This window comes from Pleurodeles waltl, chromosome 11 (genome assembly GCF_031143425.1).
Source record: "Pleurodeles waltl isolate 20211129_DDA chromosome 11, aPleWal1.hap1.20221129, whole genome shotgun sequence".
Taxonomy (NCBI): Eukaryota; Metazoa; Chordata; class Amphibia; order Caudata; family Salamandridae; genus Pleurodeles; species Pleurodeles waltl.
Genome location: NC_090450.1, coordinates 518,256,673 through 518,271,196, shown reverse-complemented (window position 1 = coordinate 518,271,196; position 14,524 = coordinate 518,256,673).

Below are 14,524 nucleotides of genomic sequence, written 5' to 3'. Positions count from 1 at the left end.
CCAAGGATTGCACAGATTTGTGGTTTGTGATTCAAGTCCTGTATCCCTACTGGGAAGAGACGTATTGTGCAAGACGAGGTGTTCAATCACCTGTTCCAATGAGGGAATTGAGGTCCATACAAACAGTGATGATGAAGGGGAGGAACCGGGTTCAGAGCCTGAAACTGAGACAACAGATGAGGAATATCCTCTGATTAACTTCTTTCCGATGTTCACGGTGGCTGATCTCCTGGCAGACTTACAGGGAACAGTTCCAGAAAAGGTGTGGGACTTGACAGGGAAAGAAGTAGGGTTAATAAAAGGAGCAGAACCAGTAAAGGTCAGTGTGAAGCCTAACGCTGCGTTACTCCAGATACCGCAGTATCATATGGCGCAAGATGTCCTTTTAAAGGTTGCGCAAATCATTGCAGATTTTGTGAAACAGGGAGTCCTGAAAGAAGTGTTGAGTAGTCTGTGTAATTCACCAATAATGGGACTGAGAAAGCTTTGTGGGAAGGTTCGGGTTGTCCAAGATTTGATGAAGATCAATGACATAGTAGTGAAGTTTTGTCCAGTAGTGCCAAATTCTGCTGTGATTATGTTTCAGATTCCATGCGATGCAGAATGGTTAACAGTAATTGATCTGTCCCAAGTGTTCTTTTCTGTGCCTCTTTCTGAGGACAGACAATTTCTCTTCAGTTTTACATTTTTGGACAAGGTCTACTGTTGGTGTTGAATTCCTCAAGGATTTTCGGAATCACCTTCCATATTCAATCAGATATTGAAGAGGAATTTGGAGTGATTGGAGCTGCCTTTCCAATCGACTCTAGTGCAGTTCATTGATGATTTGTTGATTGCATCTAAATCAAGGGACGAGTGCAAGTACGATTCGATTGCTTTGCTAAATCACTTGGGAAAGAATGGGCACAATGTGTCCCCAAAGAAATTGCAATATTGTCAGAAAGAGGTGAAGTATTTGGGTCATCAGATCGAGAAAGGGTCCCGGAAATTGTCCAGAGAGAGAATAACAGCCGTGCTACAGATGAATCCCCCACAACGACACGGAGAGATGTTAGAAATTTTCTAGGAATGGTGGGTTACTGTCGCCAGTGGATCCCAAATTTTTCAGTCTTTTCTAAGCCATTGTAGAGGCTGACGGTCAAGGAGAATCAGGATGCCATAGTTTTGGGAGAGAAGGAAATGAGAGTGTTCACTGAGTTAAGGGACTGCATGTGTTGGGCACCAGCTTTAGGTATGCCTGATTTGTCATGAACGTGATACATGTTCTTTGTCTGTCTTGACACAGGTCCATGGAGGTGTGAACCGACCAGTAGCATATTTTTCAGCTTCTTTGCACCCAGTTGCAGCAGCCTTACCGGGTTGTCTGCATGCAGTAGCAGCAGTTGGACAAAGCCTCACACAGTGTGAAGGCATAGTGATGGGACATCCTCTAACAGTCATGGTCCCTCACTCAGTTGAGATCCTCCTAACACGAACGAAAATGCAGCACATGACCAATGCAAGATTGACGCAATATGAAACTATTAAACGTTAAAGAGATGTACAGTGTTGAACCCTGCAACTTTGCTTCCAAGTGAAAATACAGGGGTTGAAAATGTGGAAGATGTAGAACATGATTGTCTTGAGGTAACAGAAATGTGCACCAAACCAAGACCTGATATTAAAGATATCCAATTGGAGGAAAATGACCAAATTATCTTTGTCGATGGCTCATGTTTGAGAGACTCAGTAGGCGTGCTGAGAGCCGGATATGCTGTATGCACGATTTCTGGTATCCTGGAAGCGTTCTGACTTCAAGGAGTGTATTCCGCTCAGGTAGCTGAATTGGCAGCTCTTACCAGAGCTTGTCATGTCTCTGCTCAAATGAGATGACTATCTATACTGATAGCCGATATGGATTTGGAATTGTCCATGATTTTGGTCAACTATGGTCACAGAGGGGTTATTTGACCTCTTCTGGTTCGCCAGTGAAAAATGGTGAAAGAATTAAGGAGTTGTTGCACATGATTCAGTTACCTCATGAAATTGCCGTGGTGAAATGCAGTGCACACCTGAAGTCACAAGACTTTGTTTCAATGGGAAATGGATATGCGGCTCAAGTCGCAATGTTTTGCTCATTGAACTGTATATCTTAAAGATCAAGGGGAATTGTTGCCTGAAAAAGAAAATGAGACATGTACAGGGTATGCATTGAGGGTGATTGACACGTTAGAAGAGCTGAAATTGTTGCAGGGTCATGCCAGCAAAGATGAGAAGCGTTCTTGGGTTAGGATGCAATGCGTACAAAGACCAGATGATTTGTGGGTTTCAGACAAAGGGAAAATGGTCTTGCCGAACAGTCTCTTGTCACAATTTGCAAGGTTTTACAATGGCCAAGCACACATTGGGAGGGATGCCATGATTAGGTTGTTCAAGATTGACTGGTTTAATCCAAAATTTAGACAAGCTGCAGAGGTGATATGTCATTGTTGTATCATCTGCCAACAGATGAACGCGGGAAAAGGGACAGTGGTGAACTTGAGCCACATTGAGAGAGCCGGAGGTCCATTTAGCAGAATGCAATTGGATTTAATTGAGATGCCTGTGTGTGGAGGTTTGAGATATGTGTTGGTGATTGTGTGTTTAGTCATTGGATTAAAGCTTATCCTACACGCAGGAATGACAGCCTCACAGTAGCGAAGCTGCTGCTAAGGGAATTGATACCACGTTTCGGTTTTCCAATCTCTTTAGAATCAGATAGGGGAAGTCACTTCAACAATGAGGTGGTTAGGTTACTGTGTGCAGCACTGAACATTGAGCAGAAGTTGCACAGTAGCTACCGCCCTGAGGCATCAGGACTAGTGGAATAAATGAATGGTACCCTAAAATCGAGAATGGCGAAAATGTGTGCAGCCGCGAATTTGAAATGGCCCGACGCGTTACCTCTAGTGTTAATGTCAATGAGAAATACCCCTAACAAGAAGACGGGACTGTCTCCGCATGAGATTCTCATGGGTCGAACCATGAGACTGCCCGCAGTGCCTGCAAATGCTCTTGTGAATTTAACGGATGATATGGTGTTGGACTACTGCAAGGGTCTGGCTGATATGGTCCGCTCTTTTTCTCACCAGGTGGAAGCTACCACCCTGCCACTGATTCATGATCCATGACACAACCTGAAAGCTGGTGACTGGGTTGTCATCAAGAAACACGTAAGGAAGACGTGCTTGGAGCCGCATTGGAAGGGACCCTACCAAGTGATACTAATGACTACCACTGCTGTGAAGTGTGCAGGAGTTCCGAACTGGATCCATGCCAGTCACACGAAAAAGGTAACATGTCCAACTGATGAGGAAGTTGAGTTGTTGAAAGTACCAACAACAGAAAAGGAAGTCTCAGGGCCGGAGAGTAATCGAAGGGGAACTGAGACAGAAGGAGATCCCATTCAGGACGGCTCGGTCACTCCAGTAAGAGACGAAGGAGAAGAGATCCAGAGATGTGACGGTGAGCCTATCTCAACCGTGGCAACAGGGGAACCTAGTCAAAGAGAGGTTCTCTCAGAAGTAGACGATTATGAGAATGAGCCAAAGCACCTGACAGACCCAGAAGACGAAGGAGTTGAGGCGGAAGAGAGTCAGAGTGTCCAGACTCCTCCTGAGCAGATTGCAGGTCCATCAAGCGAAAACACCATAGAGTCAAGAGAGAAAGAAGGGTTGCCACAGGAAGGATCGAAGACCAGAGAGATACTGAAAGGAGACAAGTGGCCAGAGTTGCAAGTGAAAAGGGGAGAAGTGGTTGTCAAAGATGCTATAGAAGAAGAAGTTGACACAACAAGGAGAGAAGATCTAAGTGAAGGAGAGTTGCAAGGTGATTGCAAGTTGAAAAGGAAGAGAGTAGCAAATAGAAGGTACGCAGGTCCTAAATGGGCATATGCAACGACAGCTGAATGGCAACAGGAGTTCCTGGCGTTCTGTTTTGATAGAGAGATCCCACGTCAATACTTTGGCACCTGAGTCTGGCTGAAGGATCTGAAAGGGTGTAAAGATTTGAGCTAAGATCAAACTTGATAGAGACTGAGAAATTATCGGATGAGACTTTGAGAACCTGAGTTGACTTCTGAAAACCGATTTAGACAAGTTGCTAACCTGAATTTGCAAAGGATCCTGGGAGTGAAACTGAAAGCTGTAAATAATCGCTGAAAGAAGATTTATTTGTTCTGACCTTTGCTGCAGGAGAGAATTATTAACCATCCTCTGTTGTTGATGTTTTGAATTAACTATCCTTCACTTTCTGATTCTTTGCAGATCATGGCTAACACTAGGCAGGAGAATGGAGGGAGTAGGCATTGTAAATACTTGGGTGTTGGTTTAGGTATTGTGTGTGTGATATTGATTGTGGTTGTGATTGTGGGTATGACAATAATGGATAAGAGTGGGACTAACAATGCTACAATTCCTGAGACTACCACTGCACTAACAGCTTGGGAGAGGTTTGAGCTGGATGAGAGATATTTGCATGTGGGAACTAATGCAAAAGGGGAACTTTCTAGTAACGTTTTCTATAGCTTGCTGAGTGAGGATGTTGAGACAATGGAAGCGAAGGATTGCTTTGTGTGCACACAGATTCCTGTTTCGATACAAGAGGGGGTTACCTATCATAGCTCGCCGTTAACATATGGGATAAGCTGTAGTCTGCTACTTACAAGATTTTATAACCAGGAGGAGGTCCAATACTTCTATTCTAATCATGATTTGGTGTTTTCTTATGTACCAATAATAGAGGATTTGAGTGGTGTAGCTAGATACTACAGTATAAAGTTAGTTAAAGGATTCTTTGAGGCGAAATTGACAATTGGTACGTCTTATGCACATCGCAATAATTTGACATGCTTGCTTACACCTGTAGAGAAAAGCATTTTTGATCACATGGAGGATAGAAGGAGGGCATTAAAGGGTAAATTGGAAAAAGGATTGCAGCAGCGAGCTTTTGCTAGTAGTGAAAGTTATGGTGCTATTAGAGAGCAAGGGAAGCTAGCTTTAGATGCATTACACGTAGGGAAGCTTTGTATATCTAGGCCGAAATCATATTATGACAATGCTTTTGTGGGAATGAGTGAATGTAAGCATGTATTTTTGTTTCAGAGTAAATGGACGTTCATGTTAAATGGGCAGGATCCAGCGATCCCAGGGATCTATTACATATGTGGGCTTAATGCTTATTACCGTCTTCCAAAGGGATGGTATGGGACATGTTACTTGGGGATAGTTTTCCCAAAGATATATCAACTTGACGATTTGAAAAGGTTTCCCAAATTGTCTGAATTACATCGTACTCGACAGAAGAGAGAGACCGCTGCTGGTGTAGTGGGAGGCATATTTGGGGCGATAATTTCTTCAGTGGGAGTTATCTTAAATTCAATAAAGATTCAAAAGTTGTCTACTATTGTGGATAACATACTGACAAATTTTTCGGGAGCTGTACTCCTAATGGATACTGAACTTGCTGCGGAGAGGGCGATGACTCTCCAAAACAGGCTTGCCTTAGACATTCTTTTAGCGAAAAAAGGGCAGAGTTTGTAGGATGCTTAATGAGCGTCATTGTTGCACATATATACCGGATAATAGTAATGAGATTAGAAATATGCTTACTAACTTGACTAGGGATAGTACAGACTTGAAGGATTTGGAAGAACCTGGTGTTTGGGAAAAGGTTGGAAGGGGTTTTGCTTCAGTGGGGAATTGGCTTAGCAACATTTGGCAAGGGATATTACCTAAAATAATACAGGGGATATTGATTGTTATAGCTTGCCTATTTGGATTATGGGTGGCATGTAAGATTAGCAAAAGGATCAAACTGAATAAGGCGAAAAATAATAAGAGGAGGGAAGAAAAAGAAAGGGAAAAATTGTTTAGGGAAAAATCAAGGGAAAAGCCAATAAGTGAAGAGATTGAAATGACTAAATTCTGACTGATGTAAAATTTTGGGGGAAAGTTTTTGTGTGATGACAAGTGTCATCAGAGGGGGGATTGTTGGAGTGTGTCTTTAAAAACTAATATTAATTATGTAATCTTGCAATATATTGTGTGAGGAAGCTGCATAGAAAATGTGTTGACATAGAAAATAATATACGCGTTTGAAATGTGCCCACAGGGAATGGCTACCAATGTATACGAAGACTAATGAAAGGCTTATTAATTCTGAATTATTATGCAATAATGTTCTGAATTTGTATTAGTATATCATAGTTAGAGTTATGCATTAAGCGTTTGCTTTATTAAATTAGAGGCCTTAGCTTAGTGAGGGTTTGGGCCTAGCTGCCCTGCCTCATATTGAATTGTATTTTCTAATTTGTAAATGCGCTGTTTTCCTGAAGGCCACGAAGCTGTATTTTTCCAGGAGCTATATGCGTGTAGCGGTAGTAAATTATTTCTCATGAGAACCGGCTTGCTCAAGGCGACATTCTTGCTGGATGCAACAACGTAATTCGCAACAGGTGCAAGGTTAACCGTACTAGGAGAAGACAATGAAGACACTGACTGGAGCGTAAAGTGTAACATTTTCTACCTGACATTACAACCGTTGAAGACGTCACTAACATGGACCAATCCGCAACATGGGAACTGTGAACGGGGAAAAATTCTAGTAAGATGCTTACCGAATTATTGGACAGAGATAACGATGCACCAAACTTTATCCAATGAGGAATTAGGGAATAGTTAGAGAGTTTTGATTTAAGGGTGTAACCCAGGGAAAACTCGGACACTTTTCCTTCTTCCACTTTAACGGGTGCATTTGCCATTTTCCTTTGCCATAAGGCTTTTGTCATTTGCCATTCTTCCGGACACTCCAAACCCATACTTTAGAGTTAAATTGTCCAGCCACTTTAAACCATCCTCTACCCCATTCTTTTCTGATACTAACCTCTCCTCCAATAGAGGGAAGTAATTCATTTTCTGAGCTATGCTATCTTGAAACTTTACCCCGTCCTATCTCTGCTGATGGTGAATTGACTGATGTCCTGAGGACGAAGACTGACACTGTTGCTGATTTGTTGGATTGGTAACTATCCTTTGCAAAATTTATGATTGTCTGTTTGCCTTTTCTTTCTAGGTACTAACTGCTATTTAGATAGAGGCCTTAGTTTAGATGGTTTCTAAATTCGTGTTCACTAAAATGTTTTGCATGAAGCACAACAAGCTAATGCTAATTTGTGGTTAGTGAAGGCGTTCACAAATATCTTATGCAAATAGACAAATGACTGAGTTCTTGCTTTGTTGAATCAATGTACTAATGAAACTCTGCTAAGTTGCTTCATATTAACCTGTTCTGTGCCTTGGACGAGATGATCTCGTCCAAGGCTACAGTTCCCCTGTGCCTTGGACGAGATCATCTCGTCCATGGCACAGGGGAACTTGGAGGAGCGCTAGCGCGCCCCCCGTGCACCCACCTCTACCCCCAAGCCGGGGATGGAAGGGGAAGACCTTCCCCTTCCACCCCCGACCCCCCCCCACCCCCCCGTGACGTCAGCGGGCGCGCGCTGATTAGTCACAGGGGCCTCCCCCATCACGCTGGAAGCAGAGCTTCCAGCGCGATTGAAAGAGAAATGCTAAGCATTTCTCTTTCAATCACGTGGGGGAGGCCCGGAGGGGTTTCAAAGGGAAGGAAATGTATTTCCTTCCCTTTGAAGTCTCTCCGAGGGTTTAAAAAGCCGGATTGCTTGCAATCCGGCTTTTGAAACCCCACTAGACACCAGGGATTTTTTTTTTTCACTGATACTGACAAAAGGGTGCGACCCCTTGGGCAAGGGTCGCTCCCAGGGGGGGCATGTTTTCGGGAAGGCCTTTTTTTTTTTTTAGGTGGGGAGCGACCCCTTAGGCAAGGGTCGCTCCCCTTGCGGGAAAATTATATTTAGGCCATTTCTGCCCCCCTTGGGGGCAGATTGGCCTATTTTGATGAGGCCAATCTGCCCCCAAGGGGGGTAGAAACCACTAGACACCAGGGAGTTTTTTCTTTGCGTGAATTTCACGCAAGGGGAGCGACCCCTTAGGCAAGGGTCGCTCCCTGGGGGGGGGCAATTTATTTTAGGCCATTTCTGCCCCCAGGGGGGGCAGAAACCTCTAGGCGCCAGGGCAAATTTTATTTTTGTGTTTTTTTTTTTTTTGTCACTAGGCCCCGGGGATTTGTTTTTTGGCGCCAATGTCACGCAGGGGGAGCGACCCCGTAGGCAAGGGTCTCTCCGGGGGGGGGTGGCTGGGGGGGCAAATTTATTTTAGGCCATTTCTGCCCGCCCTATTATTAGGCCGATCTGCCCCCGGGGGGGCAGAACCCTCTAGGCGCCAGGGCAAATTTTTTTTTGTGTTTTTTTTTTGTTTGTTTGTTTTTTTACAGATGGGTAGCGACCCATCAGGCAAGGGTCGCTGCCCTTGGGGGCAAATTGTATTTAGGCAATTTCTGCCCCCCTTGGGGGCAGATTGGCCGATTTTAGGTCAATCTGCCCCCAAGGGGGCAGAAACCACTAGGCACCTGGGATTTGTTTTTTGGCGCCAATGTCACGCAGGGGGAGCGACCCCGTAGGCAACGGTCGCTCCCGGGGGGTGGGGGGGCAAATTTATTTTAGGCCATTTCTGCACCCCCTGGGGGCAGATCGGCCTCTTATTAGGCCGAACTGCCCCCGGGGGGGGGGCAGAACCCTCTGGGCGCCAGGGCAAATTTTTTATTTGTGTTTTCTTTTTTTTTTTTCTTTTTTTTAGAGATGGGTAGCGACCCATCAGGCAAGGGTCGCTGCCCTGGGGGGCAAATTGTATTTAGGCCATTTCTGCCCCCTTGGGGGCAGATTGGCCGATTTTAGGTCAATCTGCCCCCAAGGGGGCAGAAACCACTAGGCACCTGGGATTTGTTTTTTGGCGCCAATGTCACGCAGGGGGAGCGACCACGTAGGCAAGGGTCGTTCCCGGGCAGGGTGGGTTTGGGGGGGGTCAAATTTATTTTAGGGCATTTCTGCCCCCCCCCACTCCCGGGGCCGGCTGAGCTAGAGGCCAAACTCCACATGTAGGCACTTTGCAAAAAACACTTCTGTTTTCTGTGAAAAAATATGTTGTGTCCACGTTGTGTTTTGGACCATTTCCTTTCGTGGGCGCTAGGCCTACCCACAGAAGTGAGGTACCATTTTTATCGAGAGACTTAGGGGAACGCTGGGTGGAAGGAAATTTGTGGCTCCTCTCAGATTCTAGAACTTTCTGCCACAGAAATATGAGGAACATGTGTTTTGTTAGCCAAATTTTGAGGTTTGCAAAGGATTCTGGGTAAGAGAACCTGGTCCGAGCCCCACAAGTCACCCCATCTTGGATTCCCCTAGGTCTCTAGTTTTCAAAAATGCACCGGGTTGGTAGGTTTCCCTAGGTGCCGGCTGAGCCACAGGCCAAAATCCACAGATAGGCACTGTTTTCTTTCAAAAATTTGGATGTGTCCACGTTGCGCTTTGGGGCGTTTCCTGTCGCGGGCGCTAGGCCTACCCACACAAGTGAGGTATCATTTTTATCGGGAGACTTGGGGGAACGCTGGGTGGAAGGAAATTTGTGGCTCCTCTCAGATTCCAGAACTTTCTGCCACAGAAATGTGAGGAACATGTGTTTTTTTAGCCAAATTTTGAGGTTTGCAAAGGATTCTGGGTAACAGAACCTGGTCCGAGCCCCGCAAGTCACCCCTCCTTGGATTCCCCTAGGTCTCTAGTTTTCAGAAATGCACAGGTTTGGTAGGTTTCCCTAGGTGCCGGCTGAGCTAGAGGCCAAAATCTACAGGTAGGCACTTCGCAAAAAACACCTCTGTTTTCTTCCAAAAATTTGGATGTGTCCACGTTGCGCTTTGGGGTGTTTCCTGTCGCGGGCGCTAGGCCTACCCACACAAGTGAGGTATCATTTTTATCGGGAGACTTGGGGGAACGCTGGGTGGAAGGAAATTTGTGGCTCCTCTCAGATTCCAGAACTTTCTGCCACAGAAATGTGAGGAACATGTGTTTTTTTAGCCAAATTTTGAGGTTTGCAAAGGATTCTGGGTAACAGAACCTGGTCCGAGCCCCGCAAGTCACCCCTCCTTGGATTCCCTTAGGTCTCTAGTTTTCAGAAATGCACAGGTTTGGTAGGTTTCCCTAGGTGCCGGCTGAGCTAGAGGCCAAAATCTACAGGTAGGCACTTCGCAAAAAACACCTCTGTTTTCTTCCAAAAATTTGGATGTGTCCACGTTGCGCTTTCGGGCGTTTCCTGTCACGGGCGCTAGGCCTACCCACACAAGTGAGGTATCATTTTTATCGGGAGACTTGGGGGAACGCTGGGTGGAAGGAAATTCGTGGCTCCTCTCAGATTCCAGAACTTTCTGCTACAGAAATGTGAGGAACATGTGTTTTTTTAGCCAAATTTTGAGGTTTGCAAAGGATTCTGGGTAACAGAACCTGGTCCGAGCCCCGCAAGTCACCCCATCTTGGATTCCCCTAGGTCTCTAGTTTTCAGAAATGCACAGGTTTGGTAGGTTTCCCTAGGTGCCGGCTGAGCTAGAGGCCAAAATCTACAGGTAGGCACTTCGCAAAAAACACCTCTGTTTTCTTCCAAATATTTGGATGTGTCCACGTTGCGCTTTGGGGCGTTTCCTGTCACGGGCGCTAGGCCTACCCACACAAATGAGGTATCATTTTTATCAGGAGACTTGGGGGAACATAGATTAGCAAAACAAGTGTTATTGCCCCTTGTCTTTCTCTACATTTTTTCCTTCCAAATATAGGCGAGTGTGTAAAAAAGACATCTATTTGAGAAATGCCCTGTAATTCACATGCTAGTATGGTCACCCCGGAATTCAGAGATGTGCAAATAACCACTGCTCCTCAACACCTTATCTTGTGCCCTTTTTGGAAATACAAAGGTTTTCTTGATAGCAATTTTTTACTCTTTATATTTCAGCAAATGAATTGCTGTGTACCCGGTATAGAATGAAAACGCACTGCAGGGTGCAGCTCATGTATTGGCTCTGGGTTCCTTGGGTTCTTTATGAACCTACAAGCCCTATATATCCCTGCAACCAGAAGAGTCCAGCAGACATAACGGTATATTGTTTTCGATAATCTGACATTGCAGGGAAAAGTTACAGAGTAAAACGTAGAGAAACATTTATGTTTTTTTCACCTCAATTTCAATATTTTTCTTTTTCAGTTGTTATTTTCTGTAGGAAACCCTTGTAGGATCTACACAAATGACCCCTTGCTGAATTCAAAATTTTGTCTACTTTTCAGAAATGTTTAGGTTTCTCGGATCCAGTATTGGTTTCATGCCCATTTCTGTCACTGACTGGAAGGAGGCTGAAAGCACAAAAAATTGCAAAAATGGGGTATGTCCCAGTAAAATGCCAAAATAGTGTTGAAAAATTGGGTTTTCTGATTCAAGTCTGCCTGTTTCTGAAAGCTGGGAAGCTGCTGAGTTTAGCACCGCAAACCCTTTGTTGATGCCATTTTCAGGGGAAAAACCACAAGCCTTCTTCTGCAGCCACTTTTTCCAATTATTTTGAAAAAAACGAAATTTTCCCTGTATTTTGGCCAATTTCTTGACCTCCTTCAGGGGAACCCACAAAGTCTGGGTACCTATAGAATCCCTAGGATGTTGGAAAAAAAGGACGTAAATTTAACTTGGGTAGCTTATGCGGACAAAAAGTTATGAGGGCCTAAGCGCGAACTGCCCCAAATAGGCAAAAAAAGGCCTGGCACAGGAGGGGGAAAAGGCCTGGCAGCGAAGGGGTTAATGATGTGCCTAAATACTGACTGAATATAACTGATGCATTGATCAAAGTTGTGTTTGATTACAAATTAGGATTGTTTGGCGTGGTTTATTGTTAATAAGATTAACAGACATGATGTTAGATTGTAACTAATAGGGAAATAAATATCTTAACTTTTGAATAAACTGGTGTGGTTATTCGTGAACTGAGAAGTTATGGTGAGTTCAATGATTAAGTTCTTATTCAATGCTTATTGATTAGAAATTTTTTATTATTGATTGTTTATTGATTTATTGATTGGTGATGTCAAGAAGATATTTTGTGCTGGGAAGTCCCCAAACGTGGTCCAAAGGTTTGTCGACCTAAACGCGTCTCCTTGTAAGTTTACTTATTAAGGCTCTGACGCGCTAACACCAATTTTCAGAAAAGCCCGGGATTGCTAGGGTTCAATAGGGTTCACTTGTTGCAGGCAACACAGAGCTCTAATATTGCACACACTCCCCATGGTGAATGAGAGTTAATTTGGATTTCTTTGGGTGTAGTTTTAACATATGGGCCAGCAGGGCAGTATAATTCATGCCAATCTGCCAACTCCTGGGGACAGAAATGTGGTCTGGTGCCCGGAGATATGTGCTTATGCTAAAACGGTCCAGCACCTCATTCTCACTTTTACCACTGATCGTCTGTTGGGTTAATTAGTGAATAATGCCCCAACCTATCTTCAGAGAAAGAAAAACTGTCTGGTGGCTTAAAAATTTGGTGTCATGTGAATATTTTGTGCACACTCACATAATTCAGTTAATCCAATCATAGAAGTTTTCAGTGCAATCATTCAGCAGACCAACCCTCGTGTTTTATATAACATACATGTAATGATAATAAGAAACCTCTAAGAGCCATATAAATCTTTGAAACAACATCTTTCCTTTATTCTGCGTTTTATTTCAATTGAAGTCACATCACTTCATTAAGGCATTCGATCTCCTATAAAGAATCACAAATTGACCTCTTTGCTCCCTGTTGCATTTTGAAGCATATACATTCCTAAAAACACTTTAAAAAGATTCTTTAAGAAGTGTTACGGGGGTGTGGCTAAAGCGCCATACAAGATGTGTGCCTGATTCAGAGCTCCCAGTTATCGGGTGGGGTCAGGCCCCAATTAGCCTGGGCAGCCTTCATTTCTTTCCTCTTCAAGGATGGCATGAACTGCTTAAGCATGCCATGATTCAGAGAAACACTTTTAAGAAGAGAGATGTCTTACGCTTTCATATGCTGGCTGATAATTCTACCATACTTTCATTTTTCAATTTTTGTTTAAAATATGGAGGCTCACAATGCTTTAAATCTTATTTTGAATGCCTTAAAATGATTTAGAATAATCTACTCCTATTGGATTATGCCATTTCACATACGGCTTCACATAAAAATATCATGCCCGCATTACTCTTTTCTCCTAAAGCATAATACCAACCTAAATCTAACTGCCCTAGGAGCACGAGTTACATGTTTTGGCACAAAACTTCAAGAGCTGCCAATAACACACACATTATTTTTGTGGATTTGTTTATTTTCCATCGCATTTTTGTATATTAAAAATGCGTAAAACTGATGATTCCAAATGTTGGAATTGTCTTGTAATGACGATCGCTCCGATGTCATTTTATCGTTACAATATTGTAGAATTATGGAGGCACGTTTGTTAAATTGACAATGCTTTTCATGTTAAGTTATAGCTGTAAATATTTTTCTTGATAGTCTTTCTGATATACGGTCTCAACAGACGTTTAACACGAGGATAATCAACTTTTTGATAGTCATTGCCTTCAAAAATATTACGATTAGACACGACTCGTTTTACTCCGATTTCGCTCAATGTGAGAAAATTAATGTGGTTACCAATTAAATAATTTCAAAATGTTTTCAGTCATTCCTAAAAAAATATTTGAAAAAATGATTGATAAATTATTTTCAAACCTCTGTGATTAACTGCACACTCTCTGCTTTTATTTTATAAATTTTGTATAAAAATGTTGTTACATACCTTATATATTGGATCACATCAGTATCAGAGCCATATGTCATCTTGCATTTATTGAACACACGAAAAGCAGACAACTCAGGGTACCCTTATCTACATAACAAGTCATATCTTTTTATAATGTATTCATCACTAAGTTTATTGGCTGGCAACTTAGTTGATTGAATCATATTATTTTCATGCACACCTGCCCCAGCTTGGAGTCTGATAATCTTGCGCCATCTAACAATACAAGACCAAAAAATGCATGCTGATTCCATTAGTTTTCCCGGATCAAACTACACAGGAGCAAATTCTGCCTCTCGAAGATGTAAACTTCTCCCAGTTACGACTTGATTTTTCACACATTTGTCAAATAGTGTTCAAATACTGATTCGTCTATCATTTGCAATAAATAGATTTGTGTCTATTGCTAGTTGTATAAACCTTGCCAACGATTCTTTAACCTCTTTTATTATAGAATACATGAATAGAATGGAAAGCCATGATACGTGTGTGTCTGTTTCAACTTTTTTTTCTTGTTTTGTTCGGTGTCTACAGCTTCATTTGTTGATTTGCTCTACTCGATTAACTCAGTGTGTTCTTTTGAATTAGACACATTTAGTATAAATAATTGTCAACACGAACTGTAAATGGTCCACTTGTTGGGCATTTACTACAGTTTATACTGAGACCCCAACCTACAAGGACTTACTGGGTTGCCTTTCCATCTCATAATTTATTCAGAAACAGTTCATCTTTATCTATTGTTGG